We start from the raw sequence: 20,040 nt of genomic DNA on the forward strand, positions 1-20,040 counted from the left end.
TTATTCATGACACTGTTGTTTGAAGTAGGAGGCCAGCTTCTTTCACCCCATCACTCCTCCTTTCACATTGAGGTTATGGTTCCCTTTTGGTATTTAGACTACTTGAAGTCATATTTACATAACTGTTTATTTTAGTGTCTGTCTCTATCTTTTCCATTAGAGGGCAGGGACTTTGTCTTGTTGTGACTGTATCTTCAGAGCCTAGAACTGTGCCTGACACAGACAAAAATGCACAATAGATTCAACTATTTGTTGAATGAATACACAATCTGACGATAAAACACTTGACACTGAAGAACTAAAAATAAGTACAACACAAACGTTAGATTGTGCATTAATTATCTGTTGGTTCTGTGAGAAAGTGGGACATAGATTTTGTATATGGGACTGGGAAGATCTGTGGGCAGAGCAAAAAGAATGGTGAAGTCATTTGTGATTCTTACAGTGATAGGTGAGGTCATAATATGTGACCCAGAACACAGGGCTTGGGCACATTAGCATCTCAGTATCATAAATGCTTGTCATTTTATAAAGCCCTTCCCTTCTTAACTCACTTAATACTCATCTTATCTCTAAAATGTATAGTATTCCTTTTACAGATAAGGAAACCTAGGTTAGTGAGACTTAGCTATCTGCTGACATAGACTTAGACGTTCTGTCCTCTAGTTTTTCATGGCTGCCTGATAAGATGTCTTTAAAAGAAGGCCATAGGCTTAGAGACAAGTTGAGGAGCTGGACATCAGGTTGGTGCATTTTGACTTCACAGTGCTCACAGGCTCTGCAGGACTGGGTTTCTGCCATCTCTGGTTTCGTTTCCTGGCCTTTCCTCCCTGGCTGCAGAACTCTAGCTACTTTGTCCTTCCTCATCAAATTTTTTTCCTGATCCAGAGTCTTCTCGGATACTGGTCCTTCTGCCTGGAACACATGTCAGCTCAGTTTTCACCTGGACATCTCCTACTTTAGTTTAAATACTGCTTTTTTTTAAAGCCTTGGTTTTTTTTTTTATATTGCTCCTCTCCTATTTGCCCTGTTCAGTGTGAAAACATAGTGTAATTTGTCATCATTTATCTAATATTTGTATCCCAAACTGGGAAAGATTACTAAGGGCAAGGCACTTATTTAATTTATTTACTGTTAGATGCTAAGCACATGATACAGTTTCTGGTGTGTAGTAAGTTCCTGGTGAACAATTTTTGAGTGCATAAAGGATTGGAGAAGTGGTGGAGGAAGGCTAAGCCTTGTCCTCTGAAAGTCCGGAGTCTATTCTTAGGTTTTTAGCATAATTATCTGTGGTTATTGTTTCAGTCATCTATTGCTACGTAACAAACCACTACTGAATTAGTAAGCTTAAGGGAAAAAACCCCAACCATTCATTTATTTGTAGGACAGCAACTTGGGATAAGTCCAGCTAGTCTTGCCTGAAGTAGCTCACATGGTTGCTATGACCTGGTGTCTGGACTGGTGCTGGATGAGTCAAATACTGCTAGTGCCAGGTGTTGACTGGGCCACTTTCTCCTTGGGATGGCTCATCCTCAAGGATGATGGCAGTCTTCAGGGGTAGCAAGTAGGATGGTCAGCCATACTGCTTTGCCTGGGGTTACATTGATTTTAGCAGTGACAGTACCACATCCTGGGGAACTCCTCAGGCTGGGCAAATCAGGATGGTAGTTGTCCAGTTGTAAGAAGCAAAGAGAGCCAGGTACTCTGTGGCTCATACCTATAATCCTAGGTACTCAGGAGGCAGAGATCAGGAGGATTGTGGTTCAAAGCTAGCCCCAGGCAAATAGTACACAAGACCCTATCTTGAAAATATCTATCACAAAACAGGGCTGGTGGAGTGACTCAAGTGGTAGAGTGCCTGCCTAGCAAGTGCAAAGCCCTGAGTTCAAGCCCCAGCACTGCAAGAAAAGGGGGGAGGATTTCTGTCATATTTTATTATCAAAGACACAAGGTCAGCCCAGATTCACAGGGGTAGTGAGACAGACCCCATTTCTTGGTGAGAAATGCAGCAAACACATATGTTGCAAAGCAGAATGCATTCAGGAATGGAGGGATTTTTTTTTTCAATCTACTATAGATTTAGAAAGAGACCATCTCAGACATGAAAGTAAAGCTTTTTTGGCAATTGAAAATTTTATACAAAGTAAAAAAAGCACTGAGAGAGCCCTCAGTTGCCAAATGTTGACTGACAACTGCACCTCAGTTTCTTAACACATCAAAATGATAAGACTTTAAAAAAAAATACATCTACAACCAAAGACACATACTCCCTTTGGAAGAATGCTCTGTGGTCTGCTGATAGGAATGGTTAACAGGTAATGGAGAGAAGGCTTCTTGCTGGCCAGGAGGAGAGAGGAGGGAAAATCGTGCAATCATATCTCAGTGATATCAAAAAGCATTCAGCAGTAGAACTGATACAAGGTTTGTCCAGCAAAATATTTGGAATAATATAACTTCACATTTGCATAATGCACCATATGCCAGGAGCTGTTCAAGTACAGGTGATTTACATTTCTGAACACATAGATGTAAATGTGTATGAACCTCACCTTAACAGACGAGGAAACTAAAATTCAAAGACACCTAGGTAGTAAGTGGTGCTGTCAGAATATGAACTTAGGTGATTTGACTCCCAACCTGCCTTTCCAGGTGCTTCCATTTTGCAGAGGTTTCCCTTTCTATAGGGTTTGGAATGGTAATTAAAAGTTTCATATATTTTGGAGGTTGCTTTTCCTCATCCAGTTAGTGAGAAAGACGGGCTCTGAGCAGCCTCAAGCACAAAGATCCAGGAACAAAGGCAGGGCTATCTGAAGAGCAGCCCTAGAGTTTGGCCCCGGAACAGAAATTCAAGGCTTGAGTTCCCACCCGGGCCGTAATGGAGATGACTCTTGCGCAGGCGCAGTGGTCTAACTAGTGCCCGGGTTTGCGCCTGGACAACGTAGTCCGCGAATCGCACGGCGTCGGGGTCAGGCTGGTTTGTCCTCACCCCCGGACCTGGCGGTCGAGGTCGGCTAGGGGGGCAGCAGCCGAGAGGGTTGGCGGAGCTCGGAGGGCGGGGTGGCGAGGAGGGCGACGCCGAGAGTGGCCCAGACGACGTGAACACCGAACGGGCCCTAGACCTCTGATGTCTTAGGCCGCCTCGAGCTTACGGAGTCTGCCCACGTGCACGCCTTGCAGATGGGTAAACTGAGCCCCGGCCCGTCGGGAGCCCTGGGGCGAGCTTAGGTTTACTTCTCGAAGCCAGGGTTTCTCACCTGTGAAATGAGAAGCCCAAGTCCTTTCTGGCCTTTGTTCGTCCGGAGACTATTAACTGCACCCTGAACAAACGTTATGCAAAGTGCTTTTTTATTCGCAGCATTATTGCGGGGAAATCAAACGACGTGATGAAAGAGAAAGCCCGTGGCATGCTTTTAAGCATGATATAAATGTGAGCTCTGATGAAAGCCTGAGCCTTATGCAATTGTAGTTGGTTTTTATCCAGACAGAGGTCATGCCCTGCAGTTTTCAGGCGTCTGGTCACCCGTTTCTCCCTGGCCAGATTTCTTGCAAATGGATCTAATCAGTCACTGGAAGAGTTGCGAGTAGGATTGATCATTGCTGATGGATTACTGCGACATTGCCCTTGCTATGCAGTATATCTTTAAGACTCCTGCAGAGGGATTGAAGTGAGTTGGTAATTTATAGCTGCTCTAAGTGTAATTCTCTGGCAGGTTCAGAGTGTATTTCAATTTACTAATTAATTTGGGAAGCTGTTGATGTTGGAAATGGAACATTTGGCTCCTGCTTCTCTCCTTTCCCCCTTTTGTGGATAAAAACCTAGTAATAAGAACTAAAAAAAAAAAAAAAAAAAAAAAACCCTGGTATTCTCATTACTTCCTCTTTTCATTCACATTGTTTTGTTTGTGGACAAATGTTAGTGTGGTATTTATATTCTAGTAGTTTAAAACATATTTATTCATTAACAAGGGCAAGACAGTGTGCCAAGGAGAAAATGACTATATAGGGTCCCTCTTCTCAAAAGATCTCACAGTACTGAGGGGAAAGAATGTGGCAGGGGATCTGATGCCAATAGAGTTAAATTAGGACTAAATATGAGCTTCACAAACCTCCCTTACCTTATTAGAGCCATTGGTCGTTTTATTTTACTCATGATTGGTGTCTTGTTTTCCAGTGAATACAGATTCAGAGTCTTAGCCGTCATGAAAAAGAATTTACTTGCTTTACCTGCTCTTGATCTAGTGTTCATCATCACAGACAAGCCATTTGACTCTGGGAACATATTTTCAAAGAACCAGTGTGAGCTGTATAAGAAGAGTGTTTCTGAGGTTTAACTTTGCTTCTCACATTGATATTCTGGCTTTGGGATTTGCTGACCTGCTCTGTGAATACCCATTCTCTACTCTTAAACTCCCTTATTCTTACTTCAAGGTCCAGCTGGTCCTCCAGACCTTCCTAATCACTTGTATCATGTTAATTGTCCCTTTCTTTAAACTGTCGCATTCACAGCAGCTCTTATCCCGACAATTATGAGCCACTTTGCATTGTAGTTATTTTTCATTATATGATTGTGAGTTGTTGAATAAAGATTAGAGGATGGTATGCCATAGATAAGAAAGCTCAGGTTTGGGAGATAAACAGACTTGAATTTGAATTCTACTTCACTGCTTATTGGCTGTGTGGCTGAAACTTTATGGACCTCAGGTTTCTTCAGCAATCACATGTAAAACCTGTCTTGCAGGATTGTTACTTGTAGGCATGTGGTAAGAAATAAGTTAAATAAGATGGGAAGCGCTGGTCTCTTTATCTGTCCATCCCTTTATAATTTATTTACCCAGCTTTATATAGTGTTTGTGTACATTCTAGTTGCGGGAATCAGGACCTGTCACATTCAGTTAAATTCTGAATATGACCTAAAAGTTTTCACTCAGAATCATAAAATTTTACAATTGACATGTTCAGATTCTCATCCCAATGTTCCATTCACTTTTGGGTATGATACACAAAGATTTCTTTAACACCTGTTAAGTTTGAAGTGCTATCTTTTGTTGACTAGACTGGGTTCCTCTTTCCAAGAAGTTTCAGTTTGTCTGAAGCTGGGAATTTCTGCATCGTACCTATATCCTAACAAGTAAACCTCTTAAAGTTGGAGTTCTGGAGGAGTAGTCCAGCTCATCTCTTTGCTTTATACTTTCCTTAAATTCCTCCACCCCCATGACTTTAAATATTTTCTACATTTCAGAGACTCCCAAATTTATATCTAGAGTCTAAACTTTTGAACATTGAGCCTATATATTCATGTTGAACATGCGTGCCTGTTCTACAACTTCTTTCAATTGAACCTATCTAAAAAAAGCCTCATCCAAACCTGCTCTGCATCCAGGGTTGCCCCTCTTCATGGAGTGGCTGAAACCAGGGACTCAGAAGTCATTTTGTAGTCTCCTGTCTCTCTTATCCTTCTATCCACATTTAATAATTCACCAAGTTATAATAGCTTCTGCCTTAAAGATGGAACTGAAATCCACCCAACTTTCTTCATCTGCATTGGTACCAACCAAAGTTTAAGCCACCGTCATCTGTCCCCATACCACTCTGACAGCTATCAGCACACTCCTTGAATTCATTTTCCACATGGAGTGATCTTGAAGTACAAAGTTGATCAAACCATGTGTCTGCTAAAAATCCCCCAAATGCCTTTGCTGGTAGGACTGAGGTTAATCAAACCGTGTGTCTGCTAAAAATCCCCCAAATGCCTTTGCTGGTAGGACTGAGGTTTGAAGATATTCCAAGTTCATGTAGATTGCTATTGCTGACCTCTGACCCCAGCTCCCACCACTTCCTATCCAGTCTCCTCCTTCTAGGCATATAGGCTTTCTCTTTGTGCATTGATGTCACTTTTTCAGGGAGTCCTTCCCTGCCTCTCATTATTTAAATTAGGTTTCCTATGCCTTCTTATGAAACCATGGCCTTTTGATTATTTTATACTGCTTGTTTTAATTATAACTATGTAATACCCTGTGCCTATTCAGCAAGCTCCTTGAGGACAAATACCACATCTTAGCACCCATAATTCTATTAAAAACTGGTTCAAGAATGAAAGCAGTAAAGTTGCTTTATAACAAGTGTTAAGGAAAAGCTGAACACAATGAGTGATAAAAATTCAGAGAAAGGAAAGAACACTGGACCTGGGGGTAAGACTCGAGTTATTTCTTAGAGAAAAGTCCTTTATTCCCACAACTTTTTTGCATATTAATCCTACAGTGTAGGGGTTCCATTGTGATATTTTGATAGATGCATATATTATACTTTGATCACATTCGCTCCCTCTATTACTTTCATATACCCCCTCCCACTACCCTCCACAAATCCTTTCTTCAAAGGTGAATATTCAGGGGACAAAGTGCACCATTCATTCATTTAAAGTCACAATTCAAAGTAAAGTGGGGAGGTAAGTTGAGGCTATGTTGTGGATGAGCTTGGGTGCCTGGCTAAGGAATTTTTACTTTATTTTATTGACAGTAGAAAGCCATGGATAGTTTTTAAGCCTGAATGGTGACATTTGCAAACCAGTGCCATGAGAAATATATCTGTTGAGACTCTTATTGCCAGCAAGAGAGAAACCCATCCCAAAGAGGCTCAACTGAAAAGTCCAGAGATAGGCCTTCATGTAGGCCTGGCTTGGTCCAACATCTCAAATGATACAACTGGCTCTTCTTTTTGTACCTTTCTGCTCTGTTTCATTGGGTAGTCTTTTTCAGGTAGACTTTCCCCTTATGGGGATAGAATGGGAATAGATGTGGATCATATCTTTCAAGACTTAGGTCTAGGGAAATAGAGACCATTGGCTTTTTCAGGTGCTGTAGTAACAATCCTGGAATTGAGTCTTGATGTGTGGGACACCCTGGTTTGGTTCATGTGCACATCTCAGGGCCAGTATTTGTTACCAAAAGAATGCAGTGTGCCATGTGGCTTCAGCCTTGTCTAAATTTACAAGCCCCTTGTTTAAATTTACAAGCCCCTGCTTACTTAGCTCAGGGTAGGGTCAGCCCCAACCAAACCTCAATTGAGTAAGAGCAGGGGAAGAGTGGATTTTCAAATGAAGACAGAATTTTTATTTGAAGTAGAGTTCTTGGAGGCTGAGTTCCAAAGTAAAAATATCCATAACAGAAAGGAAGGCTAGCATGTTAAAGCATAGAATAGACTGTGGCTGAGGGTGGCCAGTCTATGGGGGTTGTCTGTATCCTGCAGTGGCCTGGGATGATTGGACTCTGCCACTCAGTTCTTTGCAACCAACAAAGCCCCTCTTATGGTCCTCTGTTTGCCAGTGGTCCCCATCAACCTCCTCATCATCACTGGGGGATCAATCAGAAGGCAGATGGAATTAGGAGGGGTCAAAGGTTCCTAGGAGGCTGGACTTCCATCTTATTGTCCACAGATTGGTTACATTGCCATTGAGAAAGAAGACCCCATTGCTTCATTTGAATGTCTGTTGTCACAGTGTGCTAGGGAAGAGAAAAGGCTGCTAGCTTGGCAGGATTGTTAATCTTTGTAGGCTCATGGTGATTTAATTCTTTTTGCATTTGTATTATAAAAATGGGTTTTAAAAAGATCTGATTCTTTTTTAGCTTCTGGTTTTTATTTATTGCACAAATTCTATCACAACAATAAAGGAAGAAGAAGGGTAAATAGTAGGATACTATGACTGTCTTATTAAAGAAACAGACAGCCTTTGGCAGATGTATAAATATTGTTTCAATTTATTTCATATCCTTTAACTGTGGTCTTGTCAATCCATAATAGCACCAAGAGGTACATTCCTACAAGGAACTGGAATATAGCTTTGTTGAATTTTTAAGTAACATTGGCTAGATGGGAAAAACTGTCATCTTTACTCTTACAATTTAAGAGTGCAGGAGTTTGTGGGAAATGAGGATAAAAGAAAGGAATCTGAATGATGTTTATTTTCCTTTCGCCTGTGGTCATTTCTTCTACTGCATGGTCTTAGGTGAAGGAAATGCAGCTTCTGGGCTATTTTCTGCCTGCTAGTACAGACTGTACAGTCCCTGTGGGCTGGCTGGGTCACTGAACTTCTGGAAACCTCACAGAACCCAGATGGCATTAAATACGTGGTTCCGAGCAAGGGTAACAAGTTGTTGTGTTGTGGCCTTGGCTGTGGGGATTAGCTGGTGTGGGACTGTTTTGTGGTAAATTGTCATCTGATGGAATGACCTACTTTGATACCATTTCTTTCTGTCTTTTTTACCCTCTAGCACTTCTAAGTCTCTTAAACAATTTATGGCCTGTCTATTAATTTCATATGATCGAGACAAACATTGCACGCTACCATCTTCAAACTATAATTGAAAGAGTGTAGCTTTTCCAGGTCTGTGGGGAAGACTGGTATTTGCAGAGCCTGTGGACATCAGTAACGTGTGACAGATTCGTGGGTGGTAAATGGAATGAACAGGATCTATCGTGTTGGAGACGGTTTCTGTAAACACTAAATGAGTATGGCCCGCAGTGAGTCAGATCTGAGATAATGATGTTTAGTGCTGTTGACTCCCACTCAGGTATTTTAAGGACGAAGCCAGCCATTCTTAACCCCTTTCAAAATGCAAGGTACTAGAATATGACAGGTGGTGACCCTGAAGCATTATCCGTCTCCTTTGGGCCCATTTGCATACTGCACATGCATGCCAGCACAATCAACATTTATCAGCTCACGCCCTTGAAAATTAATGGAGCTGGTTCATGAGCGCTGGAGTGGAATTGTCTTTCCCTGCTCCAACACAGAGCCTCCAGTCACAGTTCTCTCCTGGCCTAGCCAAGCAGAGGGCACTGCTTACTTCCTGCCGACTGCTCCCCCAACTGATCCAGGTTCTCTCTCCCTGTCAGAGCTCAGCTTTCCAGGAAATTGAAAAATCATTACTAGCACATGGAAATCATTCCTCTCCTGAATGGAGGCATTCCTTTTTTATATGGTTTTTTTAAAGTAAGCATTTAATCCTTTAATAATGATGCAGTTGATTTGCAGTTCAAACACTGGGAGTGCGGGACTAGCAGTCGGAACTGTATTCTCATTGAGATCAGGGCAGCCTCTGCTTCTGTGGGTGCTTGTGTCAGGTATGGACAGCAGAGTGAATGGTGCCGTTCTCAGTGCTCCTTAATCGCTGTTTGTTGTGGCTCTTTAGGGTGTAGGGCTCTCACTGCAGCCTTCACCTGGCCTTGGCTGTGCTTCTCAGCTTCTCCATCTCATCACTGCAACCACCCATGCTTTGCAGGTCAGTCCCTGCTCCGGGTTAGAAGCGGGCAGGCCTTCCCCACAGTGTCCTCCCTCTGCCATGAGTGTTTCAGGTGCAGACATGGCTGGTGGCAGCAGATGCACTGCTGCGCACCCACCCTTGCTCCTCCTCATTAGCTGTCTGCACTTCCAGGCAAATCGCCAGGGGATGCACGTTTCAGGGCTGCTGCAAGTGTGAGAGCCGGGTGCTCACTGCCTTACTCCCCCCAGGTACCAGGTGGTTCCACCACCTCCCTCTTGGGTGACTCTTGTACCCAGTTTAAGAAAATAACATTCCTTTGCTGCCCTGCCAGCCATGTTCTCAACTTCCTGAGGAACAGCCATTTAGCCAATGCCTGTCGTGGAAGGCACGTCTTCTCTACTTTATCTTTTCATCCTCATCAACTCTGGCAGGAAGGCATGGGTCAGAAAGACCTGGGTGTGAATGTGGATACTGCTGTTCCCAGCTGTGTGACCTGAGGTAACTTAAGTGACCTCTCTGTTTTATTCCCCATCTGTGTATTGAAGATAATTATATCCCCTCCTTAGGGTGTGAGATTTAAGCAGAACGATTGATGTTAGGCCCCTACTTAACACAGTACTTTGGCGTGTAATAAGTGCTTAATAAGGGTAGTATTACCATAGAGAGTTTGAACTTGGCCAGCTTACTTGACTTTTTCAAGTTTATACAACTAGTTAGTGATGGAACTAGGCTCTGAATTCAAATCTTTTGAAATCTGTTTTCTTCCTCTCTTCCTTATTAGAAAAGACACTGTGTTCCTGCCAGACCATGAAAAAAGAAAAAAAATTAGAGTCCTTGGGTACTTTGGCAGTGAGCTGTGCAATTAAACTCCAAGTCTAATAATAAAAAAATTATAATTTAATAGCTGATTATCTCTATGGCTGGCATGTGCTGGGCAGGGGCATGCACTTTCTAATCTTTTTAAAGGTGTTCACCAAAATCCAGTCCTTCGTGCTCTATCTTCATGTTTTTACCATTTCTTTGTACCATATATACTATTATTTCACTTAGCAGTTTTCTTGAGAATTGATTTCATTATTAGTCATATAAAGGAAAGTTGTCATCACTATAGCAAGTAATAGTAAAGCTAGCATCATTGACCATAAATAGAGTCAAAGCCATGTTTCAAGTTCTAGGTAACACTGTTTCTAAACCCGATCTCTGTTGGCTTTTTTGTGGCACTGGAATTTGAATTTAGGCTCAGGACCTCATGCTTCCTAGGCAAGTGCTCTTTCTGCTTGATCTGCTTGACCTTCACCAGCCTTGTTTTTGTGATGGTTTTTTTTTTTTTTTTTTGAGATATGGTCTCACAAACTGTTTGTGGGGTTGACTTCTGATCTCTGCCTCCTTAGTAGCTAGCATTACAGTCTGATCTGTTGGAAAGGGAGATTAGCAAGAGTCAGAGAGGTTCTGTAGGCACACGAGCACCCAACAAGTATCTCTTCTTGCCTTACTGAAACAGCTGAAAGAGAAGTGGGAAAAGAACATTCTCTCTTGTTCATGTCGTTTACTCTCCCACCCATATACCACCTAAATCGCTTCCCAGGTCCTCATTGCCTGTGGAGGGAAACAATGCCATGTGAAAGACGGGAGGGAGTTGTTAGCCCATTTTACAGGTGGGGCTGAAACTCAGTGAGGTCACATAATTTACCCAAGGGAAAACACCTAACACATGGTGGAAGGTAACCATAGAATGGAGGTCTTTCTGGAGGAAACATAAGCCTGTGTCAGACTTCAGTATCCTCGATGATGGAGCTTCAGCCCCAGAAACACCCTGTGCTTGCTTCGGGTTTTCTGGTACAAGTTCGTGTCATCAAGCTCCTGAATGAGGAGGTGTTGCAGTGCCTGGAGTTGGGCAGGAGGGGTCTTGACAGTTGGCAGCTCAGTGCCACTGTAGCTTTGATGTTAAGCTTTGGCATTGCATACAGCTGCTGCCATGTTTGAGTGGGGGCTAAGACTGCAGCAGAGCCTGAGGCTGTGCCAGGCATGCCAAGGTCATTGCTGGAGGCAAATATCGCCCGCTGTGGGTACTGGAGTGAAGAGAGCAAGCCTGACTTCAAATCCCACTTACTCTTTTAAATTACTTAGCACAGCAAACTAAGGGAAATATCTTTCTTCTCAGTTTCTTAACCTGAGAAATGGGATGGTGCCAATACCCATTTTTTAAGGTTGGTTTGAAGATAAAATGAGCTAAAGCACGATAACCTAGCAACATGCAGGTTACTTGTTACATGATGGTTTTCTCTTCTACCTCCCCCACAATTAGAACATATAATGCTACTTTATATTTTATCATATCTGTTTTATATTTTGAGACCGGGTCTTACTATGTAGCCCAGGCTGTCCTTGAACTTATGATCCTCCTGCCTCAGCCTCTGGAGTGCTGGGATTATAGAGGTATACTACTATGTGCAACTCATACATGCTACTTTAAATCTTCCTCCTCCCCCCAGGCTCTCCTCCCCTCAGCTTGGGGGACAGGCCTCCTTTCCCCAACTGATAGAATCTTCTTGGGGACATGGCTTGAGAATAGTACGTATTTGGGCTAGGTGGTGAGAATACAGTGTCTTGCACATGCTGGGGCTGAAACTGACAACTCTTGCCTAGGTTCCCTCAGCTGACCCTTTTGCCTTAGTGTAGCACAACTGCAGGGCCACCCCAGCTCCAGGCTCCCTGTGGGATTGGCTGAGGCTTTTGTGGTGACTATATTACAGCTCAGGTTCTCCTTCTGCACAGTCTGTGGTCTCACTCTTCCTTCATTATGATCTGGAACACAATTGCCAATAAAGTATCTGTGTGCACATCTGTCTCTGGATCTGTTTTTTAAGCAATGCAATCTTGGTGGAATCTCCATACATGTACTAGTGGCCCAGCATTCATGCATAGTCCTGCATCCTGCTAACAGGAGATGGTAGAGAACAGTCCCAAACCTATGTGGCCTAAGTTAGACTTATACTCTTACAGCCATGTGAGCTTGCTCAGCGATCCCCTCAGAACCTCGGATTCCTCATTTTTGTGATCTGCATATGATAACCGCATCATATGCTGTGCCAGTGGGGATAACTTAGGTCATGCTCTTAGCACCCTGGACATCAGTAGAAGTAGACACTACGGAACACCTCACCTCCCCACTTTCCTTACATTCTTTGAACTCACACTGTCCTGAGTCACCTACTTTTCTCACCATTCATCCTCTGTTGGCTTTACTGGCCCCACCTGTCCTCTGTGCCCTGAATTCAGACATGCTTCAGCTTCTGTTGCTCTCATGCTTCCCCTCCCTTTCTTTTCCAAGCTCTCCCCAGGCTCCTGTACATTGCTGGTTCTGGAATCCAGTGCGTAGCCCTTGGGGCAGGTGCGTGTGTCTGGGATGAGGCACTTCCGTGAGGTGCACAGCAGACTTGTCATTTGCATGAACACCCACAGCAGTTCCCATTTGGGCTGCTCCAAAATCAGCATGTCCCAGCTTTTGAGTTGTGTTAGCAATTTTGTTTGCGACTTACGCCCTTGAGTAAAAGTCTATCTTGTAGTTGGTGCTATCATCAAAGCTGGTCATGCAGAGAAGGCGGGGGAGGCAGAGAGATGGTAACTACCCTTTGAGCTTCTGTGACAAAAGCCTGGGTACAGGGATCCTGCAGAAGTGCAGAATAATGAGTCAAGTGTGCCATTGTTCACACATTTTTAGACTGATAAAGACTAATCTCAGTTTGTTTATGCATTATAATACTTTTAGGAATGCATAAAGTCTAGAATTATATACAAGTGTTCATCAGTTTACATTACTGTAACAAAATATCTGAAGTAATCAATGCGGAAAAGGTTTATTTTGGCTCCCAGTTTCAGAGAATTCAGTCTGTGGTCACTTGGCCTCATTTCCTTTTCTTTCTTTCTTGATTTTTTTTTCCCCAATATTAGGGCTCAAACTTAGCCTCATGCTTGCTAGGCAAGTACTTTACCACTCAGTTCACACCCCAGTCATTTTTGGTTTTAGTTATTCTTCAGATGGGGTCACCTGTTTTTGCCTGAGCAGGCCTTGTACTACAGTCCCCCTACCTTTGCCTTCTGAGTAGCTGGGATTACAGGTGTGTACCACCACACCTTCCCTACTTGACCCCATCTCTTTGGGCCTGTGATAGCACAGTACTTCATGGCAGGAGCACTTAGTGAAAGAATCCAGCTTAACTCATGGCAGTTGGGAAGCACAGAGAAAGAGAGAGAGAGAGAGAAAGAGGAAGGTACTAGGGTCCCAATATCTCCTTCAAGGGCCTATCTCCTTCCACTAGGGCCTACGTCCTAAAGGTTCCACCACTTTCTGATATCACCATAGACTGAAGACCAAACTTTTAATACATGGGCCTTTGGGGGACATTCGAGATCCAATCTATAGGAATCAGGAAATCTAATGGGTGGAAAGTTATCAGTTAAATAGAAATAAGTTCTGGTGTTCTATAGCACAATAAATAGGGTGGGTAACTAGTTAACAGTAACTTAATGTACATTTCAAAATAGCTAAAAAGACCATTTTGATTGTTCCCAACAAAAAAATGATAAATGTTTGCGGTGATAAACATGCTAATTACCTTGATTGGATCATCACTCATTTTATACTGTATAGAAATATCATACCACACCCTATAAATCAGTATAATTATTATGTATCAATTTTTTATAAAAAGAAATTGTACCAATGACTGGTGTTTTGGATTCAGTTGATCTACAAATAAATCATTGAAAAGATTTCTGACTTCACAGGTTAAAGTTTAAAAGTGTGGCTTAGCAGGAGAGGAGAGGAGGGCCTAGAAGAGGAAAAGATACTGCAGGAAATGACAAGGAGAGGAGAGAGGAGGACTGACATTTCTTAGTTACTACCTGGTGCTCAGCACTTCACAGATGTTTTCTCTTTAATTGTCATAAAGCTCTGGGAGGAGAAAGTGCTGCCCCCATCTTACACACAAGGAAATAAGACCCAGCACAGGTAAAACCCTGCCAAAGACCACACTCTGGAGGGTCTGCGGTCTTAACACCACCCCACTGTGGAAGAGCTAGCTGGTGTAGAATAGCCACTTGGGTGCCATAACTAAGATGATCTGTAGTCAACTTCAATTTCTGTCATCACCCTTGTGACTTGTAGGGACAGTGCTACAAGGTTGTGACTAAACAAGGTGTGTCAAAGTAATGATTTGTTTATAACACATATCAATGGAAGTTTCATGATGAACTCATACCCTACCCCAGCCCTTCGATTTCCTTCCCGCAACAGTCACACCAGCCATGTGGTTCCTTTAATTCAGAAGACTTTTGGAGTGCTTAGTTCTACTCATTTTCACACTATCGATGGTTCAATTCATTATGACAAATGGATTGCACTGACTTTCAGTCTACTTTTCAGCTTAGAAAATTCTGGAGGTCGGGTGGGGTTATAATATTTGGGTGGCAAATAAGGCCTGGGTTGGGTAGATGGTAGACTCCTGTCTCACATGCATAAACAGTTCATGCTTACACAAAGAACTACCCCACATGATTTCTTATTTGATGCCTTCTTACGATTGCTGCAAAGACAGGAAAAGGAGAGATTATTTTGAAGAGAGTTGTGGAAAGAAGTGAAGTTTCCTCTGTGCTTGATTTAAAAAATAATCTTAGCTGCTGAAATTTGGTATTTGTGGTTTTAAAGAATAAAATCCCCCCCGGCTTTGTGTTGGAGTTTTGTGGGCCTCTGACCTGGCTGCTGTACCCTGGTCTGCTCAGCTCAATGATCCCACACTCTTCATATTGGCAGCTGGAAGTAATATACACCTGACAAAGGGCCACCACCACTTCAGTGCTTCTTGAAAACGAGCACTGTGAAAGTGGAGTGGGTATAAGATACACATTTACCTCATCATGGTTTGCAAAGAATGATGCTGGGTTTCCTGACTCTTAGATCTCAGAGATCTTCCCAAGATTCTTCTAGGTTGCCTGGAACCCAAGGGTTTCATAAGGTCAAAGAAAATCATTCTAGAGGATATATAAGGACAGACACAGCCAAAAGTGTCAATTTTGCTTTCTCTCTTTCTTCTGCTTGTGAAATATTTTCCACTTATTTTTCCAGTTGTTCTTAAGCAAGCAATTCTTTATACTTTCCTGCCCAGCTTTTCTAAGTAAGGGGTTGAAGCATTTGCTTCAGAAATCAAGTGTTCACAAGACTCTGCTATGGAAATCCACCTGCACGAATGAGATTTGAATATTTCCTGTGACTAAGAACCCCACTGAAAGTCTTGCTGGCAGACCTGTCCACCTTGCGCCCAGGTAGCCTTCCCAGTTCACACCCTTCTCAGCACTTAATTAGGGTACTAATTAGAACCTAATCAGGTTGTTAACAAAGTAACTGACAGCCTGGATCAATTAGAAAAAGGAAAAAGCATCCATGGCCTTTTGTTTGCACTGTGGACAGGAGATGACATTCTCTTTTCAGTTGCTTTGAAACAGGCTTTGCTGAGCAAATCAGACTGTGTCATTCACGCCTGACTCCTGGTTGTGTTGCTTGTGCCAGCAAAGAGGCTGCACTGCAGTAGAGGGACACGTTCAGACTTTGGAAAATGAGGTTTTTCTTCAGTGCTTGATGCTTCTGCATCTTAACTTGTAAGAGGATTGCACTGCCCACCTAGCACAGAGCTTCTGAGATAATAGCCGTAAATCTTGACTAAGCAGAATTCTTTAACCAGTGAATGTATTTATCTGTCTGAAAAAGTATCAGCCACCATTGAACTCAGACAAATATGAAGTAATGCTTCTTCCCTTTCTTGTGCTAACCTGGACACTGGCCTCTCGAAGAAACTCAAGTTCTGGTGGTTATTTTTATAGAGATTACAACAGGGGGATGTGTCCTGCCATAATAGGCTTTGCTCAGGAGAACAGAGACTGTTTTCCAAGTTGCGGAATTGTGTGAGGTTTATGGTGAAATTAGGCCTGCCTGCGAACAGAAGAGAGGGGCCCTATGACAGGAACCAGAGCATGAAATAACAAGAAGAGATCTGAGGATCTGAGGGATGGGAAAGCTTATCTGTGCCAGGATGTTGTGCAAGTGTACACAAGTAGTTTAACAAGATACCTAAAAATACAGCTCAAGCATCTATTGTGTGCTGGGGACTGTGCTGAGCATGGGTTACAGGGCAGTGAAAAAAATGTGACTCGGAAGGCAGACAGTAAACAAATGATTGTAAATAAAAGAGTGCACAGTACCGCAGAAGATAAATCCTGCGCACTGCAGGCATGTCCAGACAGACGCTGCAGCCTTTCTCCAGGAAAAGTCAAAGCTGAGACGCGAAGGTCAAGTAAGAGGTGGCTGGGCAGAGTGAGCTGAGCAGGCCTAGCACATGGGATATGGATGGGAGGAAGGAAGCAGGTAGTGTTCTAGGAACAAGTTCCACACAGTGGGGCAGAGAGGGAAGGGTTGATGAGTTGAGCTTGGAGAGATGCCCAGTCATTCTTGGCCTTTCAAAGGATTTTGGATTGTAAGGGAATGGGGACCCGTTAAGAGGTTTTATGTAGGGGATTCTTGCAATCAGAATTTGAGTTCTTAAAATAGCCCAGCAACTGTGTGGAGAACAGGTAATTAGGAGTCCAAGTGGGAGGTGGGAGATCATTATGAGGGGTTCACATCCATCCTAGTGTAAGTCAACAGTATGCTGAGCTAGGGTGCTGGTGGTGGGGAAAGGAGAGAAGGGTGGATTTGAGAGAGAATTAGAAGATAGAGTGAACAAGAGTTGATGCTAATGGGATGCTGGGAGTGAGGGAGGAGTCAGGAATTGTTTCTAAAGGTCTAGCTTGGCCAGTTGAGATTATGGTGGGGCCATTTGCTGGGAGTAGCAGTGGGGAGGGGAAAGCGAGGGTGGGGGGAGAGAGAGAGAAGTTGGGTACGAGAATGGGCAAGTAATGAGTTCAAGCATGGTTGTATTCACAGAGGGCAGTGGTATGGTAGATCTGGAGTTCTGAGGAGCTGGAGTGGTGAGAGTCTTAGCTAACCAAGTGGGGTATAAAGCTAGGGCTCCACAAGCTTCCCCTGGGGAGAGGATAGCCTGAGAGAAGGCTTGAGCCCAGAGTAAAGCCCTAGGAATTCTAATGTTTGATGGTGCTTTAGAAGAGGATGAGTCAGGAATTAGCCAGGGAAATGAAGAAGCTGCACTAGAGTCAAGAGGAGACACCAGATGGGCCTTTGGGGTATGCTTTCCATGCTGAAGGCTTTCTGCGAGAAGAGTGCTAGAGATCAGTAACCACCTCAGGCCTGAGTGCTCTGGTTTCCAACATGATTAGGAAACGGGCACCCCCCCTGCCCCCCCCCCCCCCCCCCCCCCGCCGCCAAGTCCTTTGTGGATAATGCCTAGAAAGGTGGAGGCTGGAGTGGGGTCTAGCTCACTCAGCCTGCCTCTCCTGCCTCCCCCCTCTCCCACCTGTGACCCCAAAGCCTATAAGGAAGGACATTGGAACAGCCCTGCCCCAGGGAAGCCCACTTGGCACCAAGTTTTGGGCCACTCCAAGTAGAATAGTCTTGAATACTGTCTTTTGTTACTGTTTATTTGAGGTGCTTTTTTTTTTAAGACAGGATCTTGCCTTGCCATGTAGCCCAGGCTGGCCTTGAACTCCTGATCTTCCTGCCTCAGCTTCCAAAGTGCTGGGATTACAGGGGTGTACCACCACACCTGACTTTGGATTCAGTTCTAAGGCTGCATATCACATTGTCCCCAAAACCAACAAAAGGCCCAGCTCCTTTGCTTCTAGAGAGTGTACCCCAGTCTGATCTCTGGATTGCTCTCAGTTGACAAGTAACAGGAAGCAGTTGAAGACACCTCAGCTCCCCGCCAAAAACGGCTTCCCGATCCTTCCATCCCTACCCTAGACATAAGTCTTTCTAGGCCTTCCCAGTGCAGAATGCCAGATGCCTCCTCAGGGATGCCTCTCCCTTTAAACATGTTTATTGTCATCACACTAACTGCTCAGCTCATCTTTTACACACCCTTCTCCCCTGCTAGACTTTGAGTTGTTCAAGGGCAAAAGCCAGGTTTAAATCTTAAAACAGGGATAATGGCTGACCCAGTGCACATGTTCATTAAGTGTTTGCCACACTGAAGGAGATGACGTTGAGTTAAAACAGGAAGGGATCTCAGCTGGTCCACAGTTCTTCCTTGTCTGTGAAGGCAAAGAGACATGCTACATAGTTTCTGGCAGAGCTGGTTCTGGAATCTGAAGCCTTGATTTCCAGTCCAGTTTTTTTAGGATGTTGTTTCTAGTGCTTAAAGTCCCAAAGAAAAGTTGCAGCACAGAATAAATATGTAAATGTTGGGGAAAAAACCAAAACGCCATCCCCTGCAAGCTGGAGGTGGCTCTTACTGTCTTAAATGGTGCTATCTCAGTATCACCCACCAGGCCCACGGTGTCAAGTGACTTTCTTTGGAGTCAATTTTCATAAGTAGAAGTGTAACAGTCTCTCCTGGTTGTTCTCACCGCCTGTCATAGTGCTGGCTCTTTCACAGACTTGCTGTCACCTTTAATTCTTACCTGCAAAAAAGAGCCGCTTCTCATATTTCCTGGTGGAAAAGCTGTGTCTGTTTGTTTTTAATCTCCTCTTACAGGCTTGGGTCCAAGGATGGTTTCAGTGTAAAGACCCTGGGCATTTCTCTGAGTGGAAAATGCTTAGGACATTCCTTAGAGGGAAAGTAAAACTGGCCTCCCTTCCTTAGAGACAAGATAATGGTTCTTTTTGCTGAGGACTAGTTGAAGAGGGGCTTTGGAGAGACATCCCGGAGTCTAAAGGTCACCAACACTTATCTTTCACCTGTGCCATGACTCTCAATATAGAAGGAGCAGGTAGAAGGCTGTTTGCTTTGCTTCCTACTTACCATTTTCCTTTGTCAATTATTTGTTTCCCTTTAGATTTCTCTTGTCAGACTAGAACTCCTCCCAGCTCCGGACCAAGTGGAGAAGGTGGTGCAAGGAGTTGGAGCTGAGGACCGATTAGACCCCAGCTCTGTGTGTAATCTGTCTTCACCTCTGTGAGCCTGTTTCCTTTTCTGTAAAATGGGCCTAATGAATTCCTCCCTTGCAGGACAGTTGTAAGGATTGGTGCTAAGGCCCCAGCAGAGCACTCTGTCTGTATAATCACCCATTAAGTGTTGTTTAACAAACCAATGTTTTTAGATGAGATCACTACGTTTTACCTACTTCAGTCCTGGCTGCACATCCAAAGTGGTATGATTGATCCATCCACCCACCATTTTCACAGAAGAGAAATGTCTAGTGCAATAAATGGTTTGCTGCTCTAATTACTGTGGCTGTCAATATTATTATTGTGATGCTTATTGATGGTAAGTTCTCTTTGAAAGCTCGATTCTAGGGTGATAAGTAGCTCCATGTAGCTGAATGCATCCAAAGAATGAATCTTGGATCGCCTTATGTATTTTGTCTGCTTTGTGTTGGAAAAATATGCACTAATCTGTCAAAATAGAGAGAAAAAATGTTTAGCCAATTGGACCCTTGGACTAATTGAGTCTGGGTTCGTACCTACTCAGGGTATCCTTGGCAACTGTTTGGGTGAGAGCTGAGCTTGTGAAAGCTCTGCTTTCAGATGGAGGACACAGAAAGGTGAGAGTTTCAAAGCTCTTTGTGCCTGTCAGCTGTCGTCTGTAGGCAATATCTGTTTTTCAGAGAGCCTTTAGAATTACAAGGAAGGTGTGGGTGGCCAGATTCCTTTCCTTGAATTGTAATATTACAC

General features: G+C 43.5%; 1 long non-coding RNA gene across 1 annotated transcript in view; it reads left to right on the forward strand.

Annotated features, from left to right (window-relative positions):
- The first annotated feature begins 2,921 nt into the window (after window positions 1-2,921).
- LOC141425021 (uncharacterized) overlaps window positions 2,922-20,040 on the forward strand; it is a 37,663-nt gene continuing 20,544 nt past the window's right edge. The window contains exon 1 of the long non-coding RNA XR_012450095.1: window positions 2,922-3,665. This is a non-coding gene — a long non-coding RNA (uncharacterized lncRNA). The remainder of the gene's footprint in view (window positions 3,666-20,040) is intronic.

This window comes from Castor canadensis, chromosome 7, assembly GCF_047511655.1.
Source record: "Castor canadensis chromosome 7, mCasCan1.hap1v2, whole genome shotgun sequence".
Classification (NCBI taxonomy): Eukaryota; Metazoa; Chordata; class Mammalia; order Rodentia; family Castoridae; genus Castor; species Castor canadensis.